This window comes from Buteo buteo, chromosome 12 (assembly GCF_964188355.1).
Source record: "Buteo buteo chromosome 12, bButBut1.hap1.1, whole genome shotgun sequence".
In the NCBI taxonomy this organism is placed as follows: domain Eukaryota; kingdom Metazoa; phylum Chordata; class Aves; order Accipitriformes; family Accipitridae; genus Buteo; species Buteo buteo.
Window position 1 is genome coordinate 9106129 of NC_134182.1, and position 25703 is coordinate 9131831.

Consider the following 25703-nt stretch of genomic DNA (forward strand, 5'->3'; position numbering starts at 1 on the left):
CTTCCTCTGTGGACAATACCCTTTTACTAGTCTTTAATCCCATCTGATCAACTCCTTGAGGCTGTCTGCTACCCCTCTTGAGACTCTGATATGGTTTTCAGTCCTACTGAAAACAGTATTAGCTTGCTTCCTAGGCCAGTCAGGTGAAGCAGTGTCCTGGTTTAATGAAACCAAATACTATAGCAAAGGCAGGATGCCTGGGTCTCTGCATGGAAGCAGCCAACATAAAAAAAATGTCAGGACTTAAAGCACCCATGTCCCCATTGTTTCCCCTCCACTGCAAAAGAGCATTTTGCTTTTGCTACAGTGACTGTTGTTTGTTCGGTGAAATTACTTACTCTCTTTTTCTGGAAATCCTAAACTCAACTCATATAAGCATTTTCACCTCTAATTCCAAAAGGATTTACAGAAGAAAGGAAATGTGTTGGACTACATCTCTATCATTCACTTGGGTAGCCAATACTGACTGGAGTTCAATTAAATGCCTGTGATACTGAGTTTGGTGCTCTGACAAGTGAAATAGCTGGACTTGATTTTTTTTTCCTGGATCTACAGCTGAGGGAGGACTTCCAGGAAGTTCAAATCTGTGCCTTGCCGTGACACTTGTAGCAAATACATCTAACGCTTAAACTTGGTAAAAATTTAAATCTGAATTTAATTAGGCTCATTTCTACCTGAAATCATATGAGGTAAAAGAAGAGTTAAGTGTTTCTATAGATGATCATGTTCAGCATCAGATGATCCACCTGCATATAAATTTCAAGTAATCTGAAGCTGCTGAATTATCCTTGTTTTCAGGCCCACACCATAGGATTTAATATTGTTTTATCCCAACCTATGAAATTCTTCCTTGGCATCTGAAAACATTCCAGCTTTGCTTGAAAGCAGTAGCAAGCTCAGCAGAGCTTTGGATGAATGAGTTATTTTGTCAGGTCCCAGAATTTACTCATCGTAATAAAAGCCTGACCACCCTACAACTGAAGCCAGTGTAGGTTGTGACAATGACACCACAGGGTATTTCACTTTTTCTAATTCCTCTTCTTAGTATCACAAAGGTCTTCATGGCCAGGACAAGTTTTCTGCTGACTGTGACCAGCAGATGGTAAACATACCTTCCAGTAGATGACTTGATCTCTGAGTGTTGTTAGCTTTGGCCATTATAGTAACAAGCATGCATTAATGTTTCTAGACTCAGGCCTCCATTCTGCAGACTTCCCTAGACGGGTGAACTTTTAAGCAATATGGGCACCATGGTTACATGGGTTTCATCAGGAACAGTGTGATGAGCATCTTGCTGGGTCTGGGGAAGTATTTGGTTAATGTGTAAGGGAGCAAAAATCTCCCTTCATCTCTGCCCATCTCCTTTGAACATTTGACAAAATGTACACTGACAGGTTCCTGAGCAATGCTCCAAGGCAATGGGTATCCCAGTGCTTTCCCAGACCTTCCCCTGTTCTCCCTTGTTGTGACAGGTCCTAAGCCGTTGAACTAACAAACTACTTCCACCTAATACAAATATAACAAGTACAAGATAAAACCAATGGAAATCCATGCAAAAAAATTCAGTGACAGAAACCTGCAAACATAGATTGAAAAAGTGTCTACCCGTTTAACTTCTTAATACTCTACCATTTGTACAGTGTTTGGGGGCCCTCAGCATTGAGGGATTCTGAGAAATTACTTTTCATGGAAAGTGTTTAATGGCTAGGCATAAAACAAATCCATCGGAAGCACTTGTCCAGCCTGAAAAGTTTAGGTCTGGATAACTTTAGTCACCTCTTTTATACAGAAGTTGGACTGAATGTTTTGCAAGACCAGGTTTTGCTGTATTACTTCTATTAGTCCCGTCCCCCCCCCCCCCGCCCCTTTCTTTCAATCAGGATATTTCAGTGGCTTTTCATTCTTGTAGCTTTTCAGCTTGCTTTTTTTTTTTTTTAACCAATCTTTCTGGAAGCTCAGATTTTGATTTATGCACAGTTGTGGGTGAAGTGTGATATGGATATGAATTGGGTAATGCAGCTCTCTAAGCTACCAAATGTTTTACAATATTATACCGAGAAACAGTACCTTTGCAGTAAGTGGTGGATGAAAAGCACCTCATCAAATCAGAGGGAATCCTAGAAGTTTTGCAGGGAGTGTGGGTGACTTTCCCACATCTTAAGTGGCTGGCTCTTCCTTCCTATCAGCCTCCCATTAGCTATTCCAGCAGTAATGGTCTTGCTGGCCTCTGATGCACTGGCAAGATCGTATAACTTAAAAGCTTAGGGCAACCCACAGTAGTTGCTGCAATTTGTTCTTCCAGCTTAACTAATGGCTTGTGAAGTTGGAAATCCGTGCCCTGAGTATGATGGATTTTATTTGGAAATTGATCCCAGTGGATAATTCATTTAAAAGAGTTCCTAGAGATCAGACATATCCAGGGAAGCCTGTTTAAAGCAAGGCTCATCTCAATGTACAGGGCCAGCACAGAGAGATGAGAAAGAATCCTTATGTGATAAAAAGACTCATGTATATTTAGTGTGTGCACAGTCATGCTGAATGATTTTTCAAAGCTGCTTTCTTCCTCCTTTTTTTTTTTTAAATTCATACATCATTCTTTGAGCTGTCTTTGCACGCTGTCTTTCCCATGGCACTTGGCCAAGAAAGAGGACACAGGGCTACCCTATAATGGGAATCCAAGAGGAAAAGGTCAGTCATTCTCAGCCCACAATAGAGGACTTATCAATCAGTTGTCAGACTGTGAGACCAGAGTGTCCAGTGTTAAAGCAGTCTGAAATAGATCATCATAAACACCTCACAGCTCTTCTATAGCAAGTGCGTGGAGGACATGGGAGGGAACTGAGCTAGCTGTTCCTTCAGGTCTGAGAGACTGTCATCGTTCAAAAACCTTTTGATAAACTGTCTTGCAGTTCCAGCAAAAACAGTACACAAAGACAACTGTCTGCAGGGTTAGGAATTTCAGATCAGCAAAGGGAGGGGATGCATGGGGACAGTGGAGAGTAAGGAATGCAACTAAAGGGTTTTAGAAGAGCTATTCTTAGTCTCCTCTGTGCTGCTAATTGTATAAGTAACTGCTCTTCTAGTAGAAGTTTTTCCATGTATGTGTTCACAATCTCACCACCAATCACACAAACCAAAAAGTGTCTGGGAATGTACGTACGAAGCAGCGATTGCAGCCAGCAACTCGCAAAAGGTATCGGTGCCCCAAAGCTAGTGCGTAGTATGTAGGACTTTAATACAAGCTGGGTAACTCAAATCGAAGATGCAAACAATAATGTGAATAATTAACTCTGGGGAGGTTCACATCTGTATCTGAAATGTTCCAGCTGCCCTCTCCATGTGTACAAAAGGCTGAACCATAATGCTGGATCCAAGCAGACATAATCTGGGAAAATTCAAGGCAACATGTAATCTTCCTTACTGGCAGCCATCTCCTTAAAGAGAACAAAGAAAACTGCAGATGTGAACTCTAGAAGCATTATGGACATTCAAGATTTTAATATGGATGCTATGTGTACAGTTCTTTTTAAAGAAAATAATTAGAGAGCTGAGAGAAATGTTAAACTTAAGTCAGAGGGAGACTTGAAATCCACTTAGGTAGGTATCGTAATATAGATTGCCCTATTAAGGGCAGTTGTCCCTAAACTTATTTTTATATATTTACATATGTATATTTATTTATATTTAGAGTGGAGGCCTGTTGGCTGGAGTCAGGCCTTGCATGTCTTCATCCAGGACGCCATTTTCTGGGTTCATTAGGGATCATTTTAGTCTTGTAACATCTAACGTTAATTTGGGATTAGGCAGTAAACACAAAGCTGAGGCTAGCTTAGATTCTGGTCTTATTTTGTTAAAGTATCTGTTAATGGCCTAAGCAGAAGGGTTTGGGTTAATCCAGAGATGGACTCAAGATGCTGCCAGTCTTGAATCTGGACACACATTTAAAAGCTCCAGTGCGGGGTGGGTGGAGGGCTACTTGGACCATTATAAATATTTCAAGATGACGAATAAACAAAGGATAGATATCTTGATTTCATTCCATTTCTGTTATCAGCTGCCAATTCTTTACAGTCCCCACCCTAACTCTTAAGGCTAAAGCCAGGCTGCGGAACCATTGTAAACCTCCTCCTGACACTCTCAGCTATGACAATTATTAGACTGAATCAGTTTGCGTTGCTGAGCGATGCCTCCCTCTTTGGCTGCAGCTGAAAGTGTTTGTGAGTCACTGCTCATCCAGGTAACGTCTTTAATGTGCTCTTGAATTGAACAACAGATCTGATTGCCTCTTGTAGCTGGATAGGCATTGTCCTGCATGGGAACATTGGTGATGGAGAGGGAAATCCACTTGAGGGCCATGTTTTGCTGAGTTGTAGTGGGCTGAGGTATGCTTCTTGCTCATCTCCAGTGCTGCTTTGGGATGACCAACGATGGCTGTCTTCTCACAGAAGACCCTGCATAATATTTCTTTCTAGTATTGTTGCTGTCTATGCCACTAGTGAAATTGTAGGCAATGTTTCTTGCTAATAAACCATTCAGGTGTCCTCCTGGAAAGGAGCCACACCCAAAAAGTTGGTGAAAAAGCAAAAAAACAACAAAAAAAGAAAAAATAGAAAGGAAAGGGTGGTGAATATGACTGGTTTGGGTTTCTGGACTGTATCTTCAAGCATGTCTCTGAGTTGATTTGCAGGCAGAGAGAAGCCTGTGCTCTGAAGCAGCCAGATGTGAGCCAGCTGTAAACCGAGAGTGGTGTGGCTGTGTTAGGGCAGTGTTGAACCTGGGGTAGTCTAAACCCGACTCTCAGCAGGGCTTGCGTTCACTGCTGGGCTAACCACGGTTGTATGATTTCATGTTTGGAGCTGGCAGGCTTGGAGAGCACAAGCAGCCGCCTTACTTCAGCCCACAAAATACAACGCAGGGATGCCCTTGTGCTGGGAAGAAATGATGGCAATCCTTCTCCCGCTGGCAGTGCTGAATTTGCTGCCCAGCGTCATCCATTAATGCAGATGGACGTGCCACACTCTCTTACATCCGTGGGGGTTCAGGGCATGTATGAAGACCATCCGTGAGTGAAAGGTAGTGTTACACTCAAAATTTTGTTCTGCAGAAGGAAAACATACCTCGTATGTAATGCTCAATATTATTTGTGCAACTGAATTGCTATCAGTATAATTAATGAATAATTATTAGTCCAGATCTAAATATCAGAGAAAAGGAAAATAGAGTACAATTCTAGAAAATATCTCTATGATATAGTTAAAATTGCTATATACATGCTCCCTTGTACCTACCCTTTCTCTGATGTTACACACACCCTTTCACTGCCCTTTGGTCCTGAGGTCACTGGCTTCAGTCTGGAAGAGAAGTTAGTGTGTTGTCAGTGTCCTAAGTCCTACACATGGAGGCCTATGATAGTAGTGTTGAAGGCTTTTTTCTCTTACTCTAGGGTAGCTTTGGGACTATTTTAGATTTTTTTTTCTAACACACTTTAACACTTGGTTTTTTTCATTAGGCTGCACCTCCACATTAAACCCAGATTTGCTGTTTGGAGTGTCTTACATCCATTAGATACTTGTTTTTTGTTCACTTTATTCCCCCTAATACCAGTTTTACACATTTCCTGAGTCTGCAGTTCTTTGGTGAGATGTTTACATCCCCAGGGCCTCCAGTGCTGTCTCATGCCCCCTTTCTCATTATCCCATGTCTGTACTCCTCTACACTGTGACCTGCGTCCTCACTTTCAAGCCTTCTGCCATACCTTGCCTTTATTCACCTAAACTATATTGTTATTCTAGACAATATTTCATTCTGCTTCTTTCATTACTACAGAAGAGCTACTTGTTACAACCGCCTCTATAAAAATGATGGTTGTACAACATAATTAAACAAAGATAAGCGAAGTAAAACAGATAAAGCAATTGCCACCTGGTCATTAAAAAAATTACTTTTACAAGGGAATAAAGCTGAAAGAAAGCTCTAGGCAGGCTGAGACAAGTCCAGATAAGGCTTGCAGAGTTAGTATGAAGCCTGTGGTCTGTTACTAGCCATAGCAATACTGTATTTATTGAGTTTCGATGGAGAGGAGTATGAGGTGACTGGTGGTACTGTTAACTGCACCTTGCATGATCTTTGCCCATCTTTTGATGAAGCAGGAGCTTCAGCTACCTGATAGCTGACTCTTCTGTTTTCTTTTGAAGGATGCCTGCCTTTCCAGGAGGGTCTTGCAGCCCTCCATAACCTCATGGGTTATGAGACATGAGGTGGCACTGCCCGCTGTTGTGGTTCAGAGGAATATGAGCATTCAGGTTTTCTTGCTCCAAAACATTCACTTCTTGTGAACGGTGATGAATCAATTGATATTTGCTGTTAGCAGCAAAAGACTTGTGACAAACTCCTCTTTGTATAAGTTAAGGGGCATTTTTCAAACACAGGCACACATGTAATTGACATAAAGCACTGGAGAATTGTGTCCAGGCTGTGTACAGGTCTATAAATGTACAGGAATCAGGTTTTCCATCTTAAGGTACGTTCTGCTTCATTATGTAGGAAAACAGCAGGATCTCTGTGTGTGTGGTTTTTGCCTTTTTTTTTTTTTTTTTTTTTAATTTTCTAGTTGTTATGAGAGGACACTTAATTAGCTCGCACAATCCCTAAGAAATATCCCACTTGCACGAGGAAAGGGTAATGTATGACAGCCTCTGCACGCTCCAGTTGGGAGGGCAGCGCTTTTCTCCTTTCTCTCTCTTCTTTCTCAGGTGTATGGCTATTTTTCATATCCAGGACAGTTCCATTTCTCTGCTCAGTCAGGCACTCAACCATTTCGCCTAATTATATCTGATGTTTTACTCATAGTATTATGCTGCTCTTCAGTGGAAATGAAAAACAGATTGTCTCCTTGGCAGCAAAGAATAACAAATGTGCTGCATCGAATAGCTGCTAGATGAAAAAGGGCCAGAATCTGCCTCTGTGCCAACCAGTGCTAAAGACACGCTGACAGACAGGAGGCTGCCCTAAGAGCTACTCCCTGCTCCCTTGACATCTAAAAATGCTCTGAAGTAAAGTTAAGGTTACTTTTCTAAGATGCGATTGTGGATATCTGACTAGGCAGAGGGTATTGAAAAATTTCCAGTAGACTTTTAAAATTTATTTCAGTGAAATTTCATTAAAAAAAAAAAATCATAATAATGCTACAGTTCGATAAGTTGAACGACAACATTTCCTTATCTGGACACATGTTTGTATTTTGGCTTTTTTGGAGGCAAATTTTATTTATGTATTGGACTTGTTGCAGTTAAAAAATAATGAATCTCTCCCTCTGAAAGCAAATTATATATATGAAAATTAAAATATATTAAAAAAGCAAAATGAAATGAAATATTTTGCCTTTCACAGCAGGATATTTTAGCGGACCTGAATTTATTACTTTTTTTGTTGTTGTTAAGTTTTGCCTCACAGAAACATTGTGGGTTTTGTCTTTTTTAATGCTTGGTACCTCTTAATTCCCCCTGCCTTACCCTACTGAGACTCTAGAATCTGGCTAGTTTTGTGATTGTGATGGTGCCTATGCCATCTATACTTGTTACTTACAGATTTCATAAGGTATTTCTCTCTCTCTTATCCATATTACCAAGAAGCTTTTTATTAAGAGTGTGAATTAAAGTAGGTGAATGTTCATGACTTTTTATAGAGGTGGCACAAGTCCAGTGTTTGATTTACTTCCTTTAACATTTGCAGATACTGACTATTAGATCAGAGTCACAAAGATGGAAGAATGAGCAGAAAAACTGCCACAAAAAGTACTTACCTTGACTTTGTGTAATTCCATCCTATTCCATTCCATCCTGTATTGACTGTCAGGCTTTCTTCCAGGAACAGTGTCTGTGTGCCCCTGGGGACTTCCAGTGCTTTTTCCTGGGGAGAGTGAAACAATGGGAAGCCAGAAGTCCTTCACTGGTGACCAGTGCAGACAATTCTGCTCTAAAAATCCTTTGGTGGACTGGATTTGACAAAATCCTTTGTCCAGCTCCAGTCATGATGTGCATTAGGCAACCTATCTTTTCTGGCATTGTTACTTTTCTTTTTCCACTGTTACCTAATTTCAGTGAGAAATGTGAAATGTGAAACTCATGATGATTGCATGTTCTGCTGGTTATGCTGGTGCAATGCATAGTTTTCATGTGACTTGACATACAGTTCTGCTCGCAGTGGGCTCTGTTTGATATCTTCATAGCAAATGTTGGGAACCACATTTCATATTTCAAGGAATCTGCAACGATAGTTTGGAGTGGGCAAGCCCAAACAGAAGAGCCTCTGCAGGGTTTCTGAGCACCAGAAGGACATGACAGTGCCAGGACCTGCCAGGACAGAGCTAGGTTTCACCACTACTCCATAGTATGGTAAAGGTAAGGAGAATAGCTGCCCATAATGCTGGAGAGAGTAGCTATGTTGTGGACAGCAAAGAAACGTTGATTAGATCTGGAGATTTTATAGTGTAGAGATTGCATCCTATAAGCAATGCTCACTTCTCTACAAAGTCTGCTCTAAGACCAGCTTGGGACAGCTGGTGAGACTTTCCAACTTGTAAACAAAGGATATGGAATGGAGAGAAAATTAAGATAACACTGAAGTCTTAATTACAAATGAACAAAGTGTACGGCATTCCAGACTTCTTTGTGTGCTTGTAATTACTAATCTTGTTTTAAAGAGCAGCAGTAGGGACTCATTCTTAATTTCTACTTCAGCTTTCCTTTTGTGTTTCTTTTCTTTGTTATCTTTTAAAGTTTTTTTTAAAATGCAGTTAATCCATCTTAGAAAACAGCCTTTTAAAAAGTGGGTTTTTATTGTTCCATGCAGCCCCTGCCTTCCTACCAGCTCAAATCATGTTGACATATTCACACAGTTGAAGTTGGCATTTTGACACGTGTACACATCGTTTTCATCTGCCTCCTGGGGATGACTCCAATGCCTGAGGTTTCTTTTAACACTCTGAAAAGCCTCTGGCTTTGTGCAAGGCTGCATTCCTAAACAGTATACCAACTCGGAGGTTCAGCCAATGTTTACTTTGTGAGAGAACTTTTTAATAGCAAAAGGAAAACAGTCCTCCTACATTCCACATAGGTAGATGCTATTTGCCATTTAAGAAAAAAATGCAGTAATAATGATAATAATGATAGATGGAATTGCTATTTCAGGGGAAGAGTCATAATTACAGTTGAATCATGGCTGTGGGCTGACGAATAGATAAGCACAATGTGTTTTGCCGAGTCAGGCATGTGATTAAGAATACATCTTCTTGCTTTGCCCTTTATGAAAACAGGAGTGACTGGTGGTGAGGATATATTTCATTTTTATTGGAGAACTACTTAATATATTCAGCTTCAGGGGGACACTGGCTATAATAGGACCAATTGTTAGCTGGTTTAAGTCCAGACCTCTGTAGTGATGATCTAACTTTGTTGACTTATCGGCAAAGGATGTGGCCCAGTATATCTGAAAGAGATGTTTCTTGTTGATGGTTCTCCAAGGCTGAGCTGACTTCATGCTGTAAGAGAAGCGACTATTCCACTCTTGCCACTGCATCAAACTAGGTGCTCATGCCCACCCCTTGCTTTGGCAATAGCAATTATGCAGCAAACCGATTTGGCTAAAAAAGTGTACTCTTATTTTTTGGTAGAGTTCCCATTCTGCCAGCTGAGCTGATTGATCTGGCTATCTGGCTGATTGCAGAGTCACACTGTTGCTGGAATTTTTATGGGGAAGGCAATAAGAATGTGCATGGGGTAAAGGCAAGGCACCTCACAGATCCGTTTAAGACATCTGTGAAAATGCTCCATTAGATATACAGTTGGAAATGAGGACCTTGCTCTTGCTGAAGCGAGCAGTAAAATTCCCCTGTGGTAGGACTGGGGTCTTACTGAATAAATCTGATACAACAGAAGAAACTTTTGTCGTCTGTGTAAAATGCATGCATCACAGGGGTGAGGAGAACAAGAAACAGACAAAATCAATTTTTTTTTAAATACAGTTATAGTTCTCAATGCTGAGGGATTAAATCAATTATGGGTAATATACATTCTGGAAATGGAAGCATGTGGCATATGGAGCATGTGGAATGCCTTCATTAGATGGGGAACCAGCAGTCAGGAAGGAATGGGGCAAACGTCTTTCAGTATTTTTTGGATTCTGATCTTCAAAAACATGCGTTATTTTAAGTGGCATGCTCCAGCAAGAACAACGATCACTGGAAAAATGGTGCCGTTAAAGATGATTTTAAGTTCAGGGTTTAATGTGTTATTTTTCCTAAACTTAGAAATGTACTTTTATTTTTAAAGATTGCTCTCATGGACTGTCAACTGTTCATTTTAGGAACCAAGAAGGAATCTTTCCAAAGCCATATGAGGATATATTAGTTTTACCCAGGGTGAATGTGACACGAGCTCTTTCCTGCAAGAATGACCCTACTTATTTGTCTTCTACTCAGCAGTTTATCTGTTTTTACAACAATCCAAATAGATTCAAAGGAGAGGACAGCTGATCCATTTGTTTTTTCCCACACAAGATGCATTTCAAATGTTTTGCACTTTTGCAAACATTGTGCAATCAATCTCATTCAAAGACGTGCAGCCCACAATATTTAGTTCTGACAACTGTGCCGACATGAAGAAAGAAGGTGCAGCTTTGTTGTTCTGAATCACTTCATGAAGACTAGCCAATCCAAACAGATTTTATTTGGGTGTAAGGCTTTTTTTGGTATTATTGCCAAGACAGCTTCATGCTCAATTAAAAACAAAACATGCTGAAGCCCTAAACCTTTTAGCAATTCCAGATCTGCTAATGATGTCAGATTGGGCAGTTCCCCACCAAGGAGACATCATTTATTACAGAGGCTGACATCAGTGAGAGATGACGGTCTGCTGTCAGAGCTCTTTACTGGGACACAGGAGAACTAAACTCAGTTTACACCTTCCCTGTGCAACCTTTGTGTGACCTTGATGAAACCACTCCTCTCTCTGAGTTGACATCATGGTACTTCGGGAGTTTATGACATACTCCTATGCCGGATGGTAGCTTCTGAAAAGAGTGGTTAAAGTGTTGCGTGGGAAGCTTGTCATCGTTAGTAATGTGCTTTTGCAGTTTAGAAGGTAGTTTAATTCTGGGTTACATGTTTGGGTAACATTTCACCAGCTGTAATGTGCTGAAATGTATCAAGTTCCATACAACACAGTAAATGTGCAAGACCACCTGGATCAATTGGACATGTGAATCTTTCCTGGAGCCTTTCATTTCTTCTCTAGCATTAGTTTGCCTTCATTTAGGCAATTCAAACAGGGAGTACCAAAAGTGTGTCTTTGTTGCCAAATTGTCATTTTGACTGCCATCTAATAATGGTCTCTGATTGTCTTTAACCACAAATTTTCAGGTGCTGCAGATGATAAAATTGGGAAAATGGAGTTGATGGCAACAAAAATCAGGAAGAATGAGTCTGTACCTTTTTCTGAACTTCTTAGGTCACCCTAGAAAGTACAATTCCTATCACATTTTGTGATTTTAAGGTACCTGTTATCTCAGTGGGTGTCTACCCCAACAGGAATGCTTGCTTCTACAACTGCTTTTGATAACCAACTGCATTTTTTCCTTAAAAATGGTAAAGCCTTCTGCCAAATGGCTGTCTGAACAATTACATTTGAACTGAAAAATGGAAGGAAAAAAACATTGTGTCAGGTCAACCCGAAATGAAAGACCTACAGTTTTCTTGGTAAGATCAGTTCTCATCCATCACATTTTTGTAATTAAATATTTGTTCCATTCAAAATAAAATGCATCAAGAGAAATATTGTTTCAGTGAAAATAAATGTAGGTAAATTTGGTCACAAAACATTGCTTCAATATGGAAAATGGATTCATTCCATTTTTGTCTTTTCCAAAATTATTACTTTTTTGGCTGTTCTTGTGACAGTAAGGAAAACTCAGAAATTTCAGGAGACAACTTCTTGTGAAATCAGTCTAATTTCCCAAGAAGGAGAGAAAGAGCAGAAACACATGATAACAGCAGGGAAGTTGCGCTCTCCCAAAGTTTACTGGCATCATGCACTGGGTGAATATCTGTATTCATGTTCAGCAGTAACTTTTTTACAGAGGAAGTCCCACCGAAACCAGTGGGAACAGTATTTTATATAAGAATGAGAACTGCTGAAGGGTAGGAAATATGGGGAGGTAGTCCTAGTTCCAGGGAAATATGTGAGGCCGCCTTTTGCTTAATGGCAGAGCTCAGATTTAGTTGGAGCTCTCTGGATGTCGTCCTCCCCTCCCCACCCCCCAAACTTTTATGTAGATTTTCCCCTTTCGAAAAGCTTCTCCTAGGTTTCCAGGCTGCTGCCAGCATCCAGCAGTGGCCAACCTACTGCAGTTCCTGACTGCAGCGTGCACAAGCCTTGATGTTAGTGAGATGCACAAGTGGATGTGCGTGTTTTTTGTTTTTTTTTTTTTTTTTTGGTCTGCATTTACTTCATGGCTTGTGAGGAACAGCACCAAGCAACCACCTGCCATGTGTAGATTCCCTTCCTTGCCACTGAATGAGCTGGTCTTCCCACAATTTCAGATAATCTTTTTATGCTCCTGGCAGAGGAAATTGTCAGTGTCAGTAGATGACAGGCCTAAAAATAGCAACCCAAAATGTAAGAGTCTGGGAGCCCAACTCGTAATTTCTACTTTGTTTAGATTGCAAAGCATCCCGAGTTATTTGCAATAGCGATAAAGGAAATATTGTCTTCCTATTAGAAGACAGAGGTGTCTTTGTCTTTCACAAAGAAGGGAGCTTTTTATATGGATTGCTTCTGTCATTGTTTTCATATGATATGTTGAAACTAAGAATTTGTATAAATGCTAAATGTCTTTCCAAGACAAATTCCTGATGGTAGAATAGCCTGCTATCCACTTTCCTTGCTCTGCGTAGCATTCATTGATGTTAAGTTCTAGCTGGGGAACAGGCAAAACAGGTGTGTCTCAGAGCTTCAAGGCAGGTGATAGACTGTTTCACACCATAGGTTAGATGCTAAACCATGCTGGCATTGATTGTTCCACAGACTTGATGAGTGGATTTAATGGGCTCTGTTTAGCTACCAAGATTCACATGCTAGAAATCATGGCTAGGCTGGGCAATGAGAGTCATACTTGCTAGCAGTCCGGCGGCGTGACCAAAGAGCAGACAATGCACCATGCTCTGCTTCGAAGGTGCTCAGTCAGAGCCGCGGGCATGCAACGTTGGCTAGATGACTGAGGGATTCTTGTAGAGCCACAGCGTGCTGTAACCGCTCTGTGTTTCACTGTGGAAGATGACTGTTCTGGCACCCTTTCTTAGCCAAGAATTCTGAAGGACCAACTGGTGCTTCTGTACTGGTGTTACGGCCTGGATCAGAAGAGGGTTACCAGCCAACGCCTCTTACTGAGCTTTGACTCGCAGCAGCACGAGGTTGCGATGCTCATGAGCTGGATTCCTTTTGTAAGAATCTAAACTGGAAGACATGCACATAAAACCTTGCGGCTGCAAATGAACACTCAGTACCTGGGATCAGACTAGACTTAGCATGAGGAAACTGTGGATGTCAGATCAACAAGTGGTTTGCTCTACAGAGCTGCTCCTATCGATTTGCATTACCTGCTGTGAAAGCTGGGTGTACAACTCCAATTGAATTCAAATGGGACCAGCAAAACCTAACTCCTGTCTATGAGTTACTCTTACGCAGCCTGTGGTGAGGAGGGAAAGAGTAGAACCGGAAGACTCGGTATTGCAGGTGTGAATGAATAAAATAAAGAAACCACAACATGTGCTTGCTTAGCCTCATTCAGTGCAATGTTTGCCACAGGTTCTGCTTCAACTCCAGCAAAATCATATATTTGCAAAAGTTAATGTGGGTCAGCGGATGAGAAAGATAAGAGAACCTAGTGACACATGGTAGGGAAGAAATTGGATGCAAAGTAGGAATGCAGTGTTTGGACAAGAAATGTTACTGTAGTGAGCCAAAGGAAAAGGCTCAAGATCAATCAGCCAGAAGACGAAAAGCTTTAAAGGCAGAAGAAATGCTAAAGTTAGCATGTGTGGCTTACTATAAATTGGGGTAATCTGAAACAGATATTCTCTGAAGAATACTTCCAATGTTTCCTGGCTCTGCTCCAGCTACTTCAAAGCCCTGTTATCAGTGAATTGTGGTCCCAGTGTTAGGAAAGCTGGGCGATGTTCTAAGGAAATGTCAGCTTCAGATCACAGTTTCCTCTCATTTCTGTGAAAAGAGGTCAAATTAGCAAAAGCACTGCCCACACGCCGTCTCTGTCACAGCCCTCTGTGGCCCACTTTGTTAATGCTTGAGCTAATCCTTAGGATAGGGAACACAATTGCTTTGAAACAGTAGGCTATTTGATTTAGGAAGCAAAGTTTAAAATAATATGCTAGCACTATGTGTTGCCAAAAATATGCTAGGCTGTAACGTTCATTAGAGACATGCAGAACAATTAAGGGAAGTTTTTAATTCCCCTCCTCCACTTTAGGATCCTTCCCACCCTGTGGGATCTTTTAGGGCATAGGGTAAACCTGTACCTTGCTGTCTGGGTGCTAATTAGTACAAGGTTTGATCAGATAATTGGGGTGAATGGAAATCTTCTGTTGTGTTTTCTATAGGCACCAACATATGAAATTTTCTTTTATCTAAACAGTATCCATGCTGCTCTTCACTGCTTGGTTCCCCGTGGTCTGAAGGGCAGAGTTAAGAAAGGTTTACTGTTTTATGTAATGTGTCTGTTTCACAAATCCAGGTGTTGCTCACATTAAAATACTGAGATTGTTTGGTCTGCCAGGATTCAATCTTGTTACTTCAGAAATGGCTTTGCTAGCAGGTCATGTGCAAGAGACCTTTTGGAGGTTAGATATTTCAGTCAACAAACTGTCTGAGATCATTAAACTGAATCACTTTAGTTTGGCTGTTAAATTTCAGTGGAGTTTGATCTGACATTCATAGTGAAGATGGTTTACATTGCAAGACTTTAGATTTATTCCTGATCGCCCTCATACTTCATCAACCCAGGCCAGGAATATGCTGAATCTGTGCAGTGACAAGGCACAACTCAGTGTATCAGCTAAGGATCCATGGAGGTGTCTGTGCAGCTCTTGCTAGCCACCTAAATGCGGAATCCCCGGCTCCTCACTGCAGAGTGCAGTCTCGCCTTGGCCAAGTGAATCTGTGGAAGTATACCCTCTCCTCTGCACCAAAAACTTTGCAGTGTTGGATAGGTAAATGCAACACCATCCCCAGAGCTGAATCAAACTGAATGGGATGGGAGACAGATTTCCATGATTCCACACGTTGTGAAAGCAGAGAAGAGCAAATCTAAGCCTTGCTAAAAATATATGTATATACATCATGCCCATTAAGTTATTTTTAATGCTATATCCTGTGGCAGAAGTAGAAGGAAACACATAATTAAAATCCATTCAATATGTTGGTCTAAAACCAACTCCAAAGACACAGGCTTTTAAGACCTGTGATGAAAAGAAATCAAAAGATGACAGTGTTTTGAATGTGTTTATTTTTGCTAGCTTTGGGAGTACTAATAACTGACAGACAGAATCATTCGCTCCACTGATCACAGATATAGCTGTAGTAATGATCCAGGTGACCCTTACAAAACCCTCAGTGAAATCCCAACCCCACAAGAGTCTAGATCTTTAATGGTGTCTTTCTCCACACTGCCAGGTGAATACAGGCCATCCTCAGGCAGGGATGTACACACATGTGCAGTTTAGGTAGTACTGTATGTATCAAAAATGTTTTACCTTCATTATCTAGTTCTAATCTGAAAAATTGCTCCCTATAAAATGATGAAAATTGCAACACCATTATTCACCAACAAGTCTTCAGAATCACAGGCTAGTTTCAGATGAGATGTAAAAGGCTGCATCGGTAGCAAAACATCAGAAAAGACATGCAAGAGATGAGGAGAAAGATAGTTATGTATTACTCAGCTGGAATCATGAATCATGCTCAAGAGTGTCTCAAACATTCAATTCACCCATACTGTTTTTCTGGGAGAAAGGATAGATGAAATAAATATTACAAGTGAGAGATGTTAGGGACTTTGTTTACTGCTCTAATAAAAAATGCTCAGATGCTCAGCTGAATATGCCATAAAGACCATAGGAAGCCAGGTAGAATAAGAGTAAGAAAGCTGAAGTAATTGGCAGACAGAGACCCCTGTGGATTTGGAGATGCCTAGTTAAAGCAGCCTCTTTACATTTTTTACTGCTAGTGGCAAGTTGGTGCTGGTTCTGGCCTCGTTTCTTACTTTTGGCTTATGGCTTCTACCTCTTGTAGAAATGCACAAAGTAATCGCTGTGCCCATCCAGCAATGGTGTTTCATGCATGATCTAAAGATTCATCTCTCTGGGATTAGGTTGCTTGTCTTTCAAGGCTTGTTTTGCTTTTTTGATCACTCTTGTTATTTTAAAAGGCAAAAAAAAGAGCTCATGGCCAACTATGAGTACTAAAAGACTTTCCAAAGGTTAACCTTTGTTCTCTTTGTAAGTCATTTATGAATAGCCAGCTATTCAGTTTGTTCAGTTATTGTGAGTCACTTCATTTCAGATTTGGAAGTTCGTTATGAACTATTTGCTCTGTGTTCAGGTAGTCTGACTGGTGGGGTATGACTAGTCTGCAGTTTTGCTGACTGGAATGCTAATAAATGGGAGGAAAGAATTCAGCATTTTCGGGATGACTGCTTTAACTCTCGCATGCGAAACCTTTTCTGAGCAAACAGCCACAAAAGTACTTACCAGACTTTCACTTCCAGAAAATAGTCTAATGCACTACAAGCCACTTATTTATAGTTGTAGAAAACTACTAAAATGGTTTCTGAGTGCTGCAGAAGTGGTTCATTTTGAACCAATGTTCAAATAGCTAATTTGGTGCAAGTGAGCCATCATCACTGGGGGCAGAAGATGTTCCTTTTGTTTAACATATAGTGGTTGCAGTCTCATGAATATCTGATCCCTAGGGATTTGAGCTTCTTAGAAATAGGACTTCCTCCAAATCCATGCTCTCCTATTCCCAGAAACTCATCCAAAGAAGTAGAGGTGTGTAATTGAACAAATGACTGGGTCTATGGAACAGCTTCATCTTAGGCTAGGTCTCAAATTTACCATAACAGTTCTCCCCTGAGGTACAGCAGCAGAAAAGAAAATTCAGGGCTTCACTGATGGAAACAATTTTTGAAGAGAAGGAGACCCTCCGTCACAATGAGTGAAGGCAGACTAGTTGTTAGATTTAAAGTATATTGAGAGAGTAGCCTCATGATTTTTGTCTTTCTGGTCCTTTTCCATTTAACCTTAACAAAAGTGTAGTGGACAATAGGCTGTTAAATTTTTCTAGGTTTGAGATGAAAATAGAAAAATGACTTTTTGATTCTGGAAGAATTCAGAGTTCAGGAGTGGCAGAGACATGTCTTGTCTTGGGACTTTGCTGTGGGCTTGCTTCTTCCTGAATGCAACCCTGTTTGGCCCCATTTAAAGTTTCAAAGGCTCACTTTTCTTTTTTAAAATGCTTCTTCATTACAGTGTTAAGGGACTTGCCATCTTCCTTGTGAGGGAGGAGAACTGAGGGTAGTACTGCTGTGTGATCCAACCTGTGAAGTACTCTCTGCAACTGCTGCAGCTAAAGTAAAGACAAAAGAAATAATTTTGGGACCATGCAGCAGGACTATTGCCTTAGGCTGATCCAGGAATTGTTGGATGTGGGCTGAGAGCAGTTACTGATTCCAGCAGGACCAGCTGTATGGTAACTGATTAATGGCTGCGGTGCTCACAGTTTAATTCTTAACAGTAATAGAGTACATTGTTCCTTGTTGTTACTGCAAAGGAGGGCCTGGGTACAATTGTGCTGCTGCAGGCAATTATTAAAACAAGAAAGTCTGAGAAGCAGTGGATATGCTATCTCCTGAAGAAGCAGGGGCATCTCCCCTTGCCTCTCCCTTCCTGGGGTCTGACCTTCCTTCCTCAGACCTGTCTTTAATGTCACTTACTGAGAGTTACAAAGTGCAGCGCTGCTGAGAGAGGTCTGGATAGTGAAGCCTGCCTCTCATCAAGGATGGGTCCTGAGAGCCTCCAAAGGACCCCGACTTCCTCTCTAATCTTTCAAAAAAGATTATGCGAAGAGGAGATGGTGACTGTGTGTATGAGTTCAGGGAGGGGAGAGGAGGAACAGTTCCAAGAAAGGAGTTAAGTAATTCTCTCTGCTAGCCTGATGCATCCTTCCACTAGCTGACTGGTTAGGAAGATCCCTGCACACCCTGAAAGACACAATTTCCCATCTAATTCTCACAACCTCTCTGGGATATTGCAGACAACTTTCATTCTCTTTTTCATTGTCTTGATATTTAGGGAAATTTGCACAAAGCTAGTTTGCCCCAGATGATGCAAAGTTAAAGTTGTGAGGAAAAAAAAAGATTTAAACCAAGGAAATTCTGAATACTGGAGTTATTCCAGCAACTATAACTGTGCAGTCTTTGATCTCCTACCTATTTCATGGTTTGCATCACCAACAGAAAATTATCTTTAAGTTCAGATTTAAGCAGAGAGAAGTAAATTCAAGGAATACATCATCCCAGTTTTATCCTTAAGATGATCAGAGGTTTGTTCTGTCTGTCAGAGACAGCAGGTGGGGCCAAATTAGCAGAAGAGATAAACTTTTAAGTAAGGGAACAGTAACATGAGGAATTCTCATGGCTCTTTTTATTGCTAAATCAGCAAGATTCATCTTACAGGTATAATTTGTTTTGGATATCCCCTGCATGATGGGAGGCTAGTGTTTCACAATGGACAGAGCATTGCTGGGTAGTCTATGAGAGCTAGAAGCTCTTACTGCTAGCATTGCTCTGTGACCTTTTGCAAGCAGCTCCTTTCCACAGGTTCCTCCAGTTTCTCCTTCCTAAAATGGAGGAAAATAGCTTTTTATCTGATTTTAAAAGCACTTTGAAACCTAATATGGGGTAAGGGTTTTGCTCATAGGCTTTTTTGATTTAGAAAAGTACATAAAGCAGAAAGCCACTTTGTCCCTGAAACCCTTGTAGTTTTTGCCCCCTTTTCTGAGAATGCCAACAACTGAGACCAACTGTGACAATGCTTTTTGAAGTGAGAAGCCTTGTGCCTGTCGTATCAGCTGAGATTCCCAAACACACTTAATATTCTTTGGACTCCTGAGTAGCCCAATTGGAGCCAAGCACAATGTTGCTGTTATGGTAAGGCCAAGATTTTTGCGCACACTTTTTTTCTTTAAATAGGACTGGAAAAACTGCATGAAGAGCCTTTTCTTCTTTTGTCTCCTTTTTCAGTTCCAGACCAAGCCAGTCAGGCCTTCATGAAAGTCCAGACACTTTTTAAAAAGTAATTGTTTGATTCTGTGTATATTTTCGTGTGGGGGTTACAGTACATACAATTAATGTGACTCAGGCTCAGGGTCAAAAGTCTGGGTTGACTATGACTGGACTTCTAATTTCCTCCATACTAAGTCACCCATCCTTTGTCTGAGTCATTCTTCAGCAGACAGCTTCAAGTTTAAAATTAGAAAGTAGAAACATATACCAAGAGAAATGACTGGTGAGAATGCTGGAGGCACAGCTTGTTTAAGTTTCATGAGCTGATGGAGCAGCAGCTATCTCAAGGGGGCCCCAGTCTAATGGCTACAACAGATGCCCCTTGTTAAGATATTCATAAATAATTCAGGCTGTAGAACATCTGCAAACATATATGGCATGAATGCATCATGAACTGGTAAACATACCCATTGTTGATGTCAAACAATCCCTTTGTGCACACTTGCTACAGATGTCTTTTATAGACAGTCTTCCACAGTGCACCCTGGTAGTGCACGGCCCTGGGAGCATGAGCAAGGGCTACCGGGCAACAGCAGTGGCATTCGTTATGCACAGAGGCTTTTTCAGAGAGTACAGCTCCCTTGCTAGAGGTCTTTGGCACTCATGAGCAGGCAAAGGTAGCAAACGAGACTCTCACCAGATGCATTTGAAAGGAAAGCTGAAGATCTGAAGCATACAGAAGCGGTAGAATAAGTCAGTCACTCTCCTGACTCTCTAGTCCTTATAGTAGTACACTGAATCCTTTTCAAAGACAGGCCTGGGAAGATGTTTATCAGAAGCTAGGTCATTTATCAGATTAGTGAGCTACCTACTCCTCTTGGTTATTTAAAATCTATTCGGTTAAAATACTGGCATTCAAAAGGCAGGGCTGAATAAAGCTGAGATCACTGTACATGAATAAAAAGAGTGCACAATCTATCATCAATGCATTTGGAAGGAGTTGAGAGAGTCTATTCTGACTGCATAGATTTCTCCCTTGTGTAATTCCCTTTGCACTCCAGTCTGAAGCTCATGGTGTCCACACCCTGCACTCTCTTAATGGCCGCCAGACTCAAATGTGTTTTAATACTATTTATATTATTGTAGTGTATGAGAGACTAAGTAATAGAAAGGGACAGACTGGATTGTAACATAGAAAGGAGTAAGATGATTGTCCATTGAAGTTAATATGGAATCTCAATCTGGATCTTCCACCTTTTCCATTGACTAGGTCTTCATTTTAAACAAAATCTTTAACAAAAACAAAGTCGAATATGAGTTCATAAAGATGTCTAGCAGTGACATTCCTGGAATTCACTTTTGCCATCCAACAAATATAGGGAAATTATTGCTGGGAGAAGACGGATTCCTCCGACTGAAAGACATGGAACATCAATTCACTAAAACCAAAAAGGAAACAAAACCACTTGAAATGTTTGTTAAGTATTTAAGCCCTTAGCATTTAAAATTGAAGATATAGCTTCTCTACATCTCACTTTCCATCTCTGTAGAAAGGGGTGACATTAATGCCAATTCATGGAAACCATAATAATCAGTTGCGACCCCCAAAGATGCTCATATGTTGTGGTAAGAGACACAAGGGAAGATCGTCAAATGTCCCATTGAAGTCAGCTGGTGTTTTGTGTTTAATTTGATAAAGTCAGGATTTCTCTGAGGGTAGGAGGCTGATAGAAAGTGTTCTCTCTATGCTACTTATCACCATAAAAGTTCCAGATATTAAGCCAAAGTAGCCAATGTTACTCAGTAAGTGAAAAGGAGAACGGGTAATGCCTTCTGACAAGGCCAGGTAACAAACAGTTGCAGTTTCCATTTAAAGATAGCTTTCCTTCAGCCACCAATCAGTCTAATTAATGTGTCTGAAAATAGCTTGTGTTTTCCTGAGAAAGAGTTTATAAAAGCTAAGGAGGAACTCCCCCCAGGTGACCACTACATGTAGCTTTTTTCTGTAAAAGTCAGCACTGGGGTTTGCTCATAGCAAGGATCCCAAATTGAGGATGGTTTTCTGAAATCTTGTAAGACCTGTTTAAAATGTGAGCATCTGAAAAACTGGTTTAGATAACTTGTGTTAGGTCAGGAAAGGAGATAAATCCTGGATTAGGCTGAACCAGATCAAACAGATGAATTGATGCTTTTATAGAGGAATAGAGTTGTATTGAAAAGATCTGGTCTTGGTTGGTTTTTTTCCCCCTACTTGGAATTGCAAACTAAATGCACTCATTCCCTTCAGATTTCCTATTTCAACATTGACATTTAAACAACCAATTGCTGTACAGAGTGTTTTCTAATGGCACCATCAGCTAAGCTACATGATACCTTGGGAAAAAGCGTGCAATTAAGAATGTACTTACCATATTTGCTTTGAAAACTTGTATAGTTGTATTGTAAAACTCCTGGAAGCACTTGGCAGCATGAATTATTTGTGAAAGAAGCAGTGGAATAGAAAGAAATATGAAGGAATGAGATTGTGTAACTTTCACACTTAAAAATAGTGGCTAGTTTATTCCTCATAAGGAGGATCGATGTTTTGTGTTTCACTCAATGTCACTTACAGTTGCTCTTAGGTCAAATAGCTCATACAGCACGTACAATAATAAAGTCAAATATACTTTTATGCCTTTGCATCTGATTTTTTGCTATATTTCTATGATAAATAAGATGGAATACTGGAGCCAAGGAAGAAATTTTCAAGCCCTAATATTTCATTAAAGTAATCGTGGTTTGAAAGTGCATTAGGTGCTATTCAGAATATCTTTCTCTTTCTGATAAAGATCAACTATTTATGTTTCATTGAGCAGAAAAAGCTTTTTAGAGGAAAGAAAAATATGACAAAGAAATGAAAATATGCTTCTAAAACCCACAGTTCTAAGGCATCTCAGTGACAATCTTGATATAAAAACCTGAGCAGCCTTTCAAGTATGGGTAATTTTTTACTTATGGAAGTGTTTTTATAAAGTGCTTACACTTAAGGTTCTTGCAACAATATTTGCTGACTTTGCTGAAATGTCACAGGTTAACTTTCATGACCATGATTTTTTATATTCAGCATATTAATAAATATAAATTAAGCTTTAAAGCATTATGATGAAGCAGGAAATTATGCAGTGACAACTTTCCTAATTCATCAGCTGAAGGCACTTGGGATAAAGATGAAGAGCACTTTCACAGAGAAAAACAATTTGTGCAGAAAAAAAGTATTTCCAGCCAAAACTCTATGAAAAGGGAGATTTTGTTTTATCCCAGCTGGAATTGCTAGAATACCCTGAAATTAAAATCCTGTCATTTTCTAGAAAGGCAGGTAGTGGTTCTAATGGCCACAGGAACAACCTCTGTTTTACTCTTTCTCTGGAAAAAAGAGCCTGTGCTCTCCATACGATGCCTCCCAACACTGTGTTGAGTCACCTGTTTAATAAAAGCTTGCATGGAAGCCTGCCATTAACTTAATTAACCTCCCTCCTTAAAACACTGAGATATTTCTTGGAGGTCCAGGAGAAGAAGCTTGACTATTATTTTGTGAAATCTGGTGGTGAGCATCTTTGAAAGTACACAATGAGATTTGCAATGGCATTCGCTGCTGTGCCGTGCTTGCCTCGATGTGCAGGGATGGAATCCCATGGGACAGGCACAGCCTGCGCCGCTGGGATGATGTTCAGGTAGACTTGCAGCCTTGCAAGACTCCAGAAGGGTGTTTGATGGAGATGCAACTGGCCTCCATCTGCACTGGAGGGCAGGGGCAACAGCCTTTTACCAACACTCAGGGGCATCCAGGTTCTTAACTGCGTCTACTACCTTATCTGAGGTTCATTATATTGATGCCTCTTGTATCTTGCTGCACAAGAATTGTAACACATTCAGGACTTAATAATCAGTGTTTCACCTGCTGTTATGAGTTTATACTTGCTCTTTATAATGCAACACATTTCATCAAGCTGTTCTGTGTTTTAAGATATTCAAGCCTTACAAGAACCTCACACTAGATAGCTCCATCTGTTGCTGCTTTTACTCATCTAAACAGTACAGGTTTTTTTGCCTGCATGTTGCTGGAATGGCATCACAGAGCTTGTTTTGAGCCAAAAGGATTAGTGTAGGAGGCAAAATTTTCAGCATGTATTTTCACACTGAAGTTAAATGTGAATAATATATGACCCACAATACTGTTTAAATAAGCTTAGGTAACATTTTCTTTTTTTTTACATGATTTTATTTAGTGACAGAGGAACTATAAGCTGCTTTACACTACAGGTCTAGCTTGTCCTATTTTCTTTTGTTAGTCTTCATTTCACCGGGGGAAGAACTTGCGAGTTAATGTGAAACAAAATGATAGTGAAAATAGGATTTATATATTTTTTTTAATGCTAGTTGTCTGATAAAAAGCTTTCTCACTATTTGCATATTACCTGCTAATTTGGATTTTATAATAAATTATGCCATTACCCCCATGACACCCATTTCGCCCATAGCACTCTTTGAGAAGTCAGTGAAGGCACAAGAATCTCTGTCCTGAACAAGTCCATGGGCAAGTTTCTTCCAATCCTTTCATGTAGTGTTGGTGTAGACAGCAGAAGATGCAAATTTTAATTGACTGCTGCTATTTTTTTTATTATATCCATGTAGAATTAAGTTGGGCTTGGACATTCTTGCTCCTAGCTCTTTTGCAGCATAAAAAATGTGTTTAATGAAAACTAAAGTTATGAGGCCATCTAAAATTAAAAGAAAGGAGACTGATAGCCTTTGGGCAAAGGTAGGTAATTTCTACTATCCTGCAGTCAGTACTGTCAATGTGAGCTGTTACAAATGATATTTCAAATGCATCATGTACTCAATCTAAATACTATAGAAACCTGAGGCTGCTACGCTGAAGATAGTGAGACCTAAGATAAAAGTGTGAGGAAGACTTCCTTGCAGTAGTTTTTCTCACAGTTTTCTGAACTTTTAGAAAAATACGTTTAATATAAATATTTATAAATATGTACATTATATATGTGTGTGTGTATACACTTTATAAACAATATTGATTTCAAATAGAAGAGAAAGACATATATATTTTTTTGCAAAGGGAAAAAAAAAAAAAAAAAGAACCCTTTCTGTAAAGGATTTTATGCTGCTGTTTCCAGCAGTACATCTAATGAGATTCTGAAGATAACTTTTATGTATGATCTTTTGAAAAATAAATGAATAATCTGTGTCATATCTGTGCAACAAAACAAGAAAAGACAACTTTGTGTAATTCAGTGCCAAAAAAATGATTGGGAGATGCGGCCAGTACAGTTTTATGGCTTTTAGGCCACAGCACATCTTTCAGTTCATTCTGTTCCAACAACTCAATGCAAGCACTGTCCATACCCTGGATGGCTTTATTCGATTAAAGCTGCTTCCCAAGGTCTTGGGTCCCTGTGGTGGAATCACACAGCGCAGACATGTGCATCCGCTGAACTCGAGCTGTATTTGCTGCCAGCTCAGCAGCTTAAGGTCACTTAAGTACTCTCTAAGAGGAAGAAATTACTCCAAAGAATTATCTGCTGGCCTGGCTCCTTCAGACAGGAAAGCTGCTAACTTTCTCAACACCCACGCTTCTGCCAGCGCTTTTGTACACTTTGCTTTATCTTGTGTTTACAAGTTGCTTCCCGCTGGGTGCAAGCTGCAACTTGTATCCGTGTTCTGCCAGCAGATCTTAAGATGGCAAGGCTCTAGGTCTGAGTGTCTCACCTCTACCTGTGTGAGCACCCAGCGAGAAATAAAGCTATGAATTGATAGGTGCTTCTCGCAAAGCAAGACAGCATGCAAGAACACAGTTCTTCCCATCTAACATTCGGTTCCCTGAATATGTATAGTTCTGGCTTCCTATGTAACACCAAAGGACGTGAGATAAGATGAAGATCGGACAAGATTAAAAAAAAGAGCTGAAGGGGGATGTGTTGATAAAGTTGATATGGTTACCTTCTTTTAGAGAAGTAATCACACTTTGCTGTAATTTGATTAAATCTTGGCTTAAAGCAACTTCAACCCTAAGTGAAATTATCCATCCAAGATTTTAACACACTTTGAATTCATATAGTTTGTAAGTTTTTATTCTCCTGAGTGGTCCTATCTAGACAGCAATAAAAACGTATAGTCTAGTGCTAAATAACTAATTTCAACCCATGAAAATTCAGAGCAGAGCTAGTTAAGAAAAATTGCATGGCCTTAGGTCTTACTAATGCAATGAAAACCAGAATGGCCCACTTTCTTGTTGACTATTTAACTGCATGCTACTCAAGCTCTGTGTCTTGCAGACTTGGTGATAGAAAAGTGGATTT